The sequence below is a fragment of the Rhincodon typus genome, chromosome 18, assembly GCF_021869965.1.
Source record: "Rhincodon typus isolate 14 chromosome 18, sRhiTyp1.1, whole genome shotgun sequence".
In the NCBI taxonomy this organism is placed as follows: domain Eukaryota; kingdom Metazoa; phylum Chordata; class Chondrichthyes; order Orectolobiformes; family Rhincodontidae; genus Rhincodon; species Rhincodon typus.
Window position 1 is genome coordinate 57429674 of NC_063349.1, and position 1184 is coordinate 57430857.

At 48.4% G+C, this 1184-nt stretch overlaps 1 protein-coding gene across 1 annotated transcript in view; it reads right to left on the bottom strand.

Moving 5' to 3' along the window:
• nav3 (neuron navigator 3) overlaps positions 1-789 on the bottom strand; it is a 178104-nt gene extending 177315 nt beyond the window's left edge. The window contains exon 1 of the mRNA XM_048607473.1: positions 690-789. The gene's annotated coding sequence lies outside the window, so the exon portion shown is untranslated. The remainder of the gene's footprint in view (positions 1-689) is intronic.
• Between the last annotated feature and the right edge of the window lie 395 nt (positions 790-1184).

A 1184-nucleotide genomic window follows, 5' to 3' on the forward strand; every position in this document is an offset into this window, starting at 1 on the left:
GAGGGTCAGTACTGAGGGAGTGCCGCACTGTCAGAGGGCATGTGCCATCAAAACCGGTGTAATATACAAAATACCATGCAAGGACTGTGAGAAAAACTACATAGGCTAAACCGGAAGAAAATTGACAATAAGGATACATGAACACCAACTAGCCACCAAGAGACACTCACTTGTCTCATTACACACGGACAACGAGGGACATAATTTTGACTGGGCCAACACATCCATAATTGCAGAAGCCAAACAGATACACACCAGGGAATTTCTGGAGGCCTGGTATTCCAACCGGAACTCCCTCAACAAACACACTGAATTAGACCCTGTGTACAAACCACTGAGAAACAGAACTGGAAGTGGTACCAACCACCCCAGCAAACCGAGGCTTATAAATAACAAGTGGGACAGAACACCAACGCTTCACTGGAGGCGCACTGACTGATGTTACCTAGCAGGGTGGTGAAACATTTGCAACCAAACCCACCAGCTCAGTGAGCATATCTAAAACCTCACTTTCTTGTCTGTTTGCAAGGTAGGAGTCACATCTTCCTACATTACAACAGTGACTCCACTTCAAAAGGACTGCTTTGGCGGTAAGACACAATGGAATGTGCTGAATCTTTAGAAGCCATTGCCGAGATGGAAGCAATCTGAGGAAGAGAGAGGTAACGGAATGATTGGGCAAGGATTACCTTTCTCGCTGCCAGCTGCATACTGTGGGGGCTTGTTCTTATCGATGCTGTTGAAACTCTGGCTCCGTCTGTTCAAATTGTTAGATCCCTGGACCTTAGTCGTGCTCCCTGCTGCTGGGCCCCTGGAGGGTCCTGGGAGTCTGCAAGGCAACAGAAAGATTAGAGAAGTGGGTATGATGCAGCTGGCAAGGTAATGTCTTCCCCAAAGTACACACCTGCCAGCATTAATTGTGCATGGCACAGCCTCGCACGTTTCCCTCTGCCACACCAGGCACTGTATGCCGTGGGCTGAGCTGTGTTTCTATTCAACAGAAAGCTGCCCAGACCAGCTCAGTTCCAACATCAACAGGTTTCTGGGGCCTTTGTGACTGTTAATGTTTACCTCCTGATCTCTCCCTCCCTCCCTGCCCCTACGACAAGTTTCAATCAGGACTCTGCAAACAGTAAGGTGAACTGTGACTCGATCAGGCCCTCTTAGAGAGAAAAGCGCAAAAT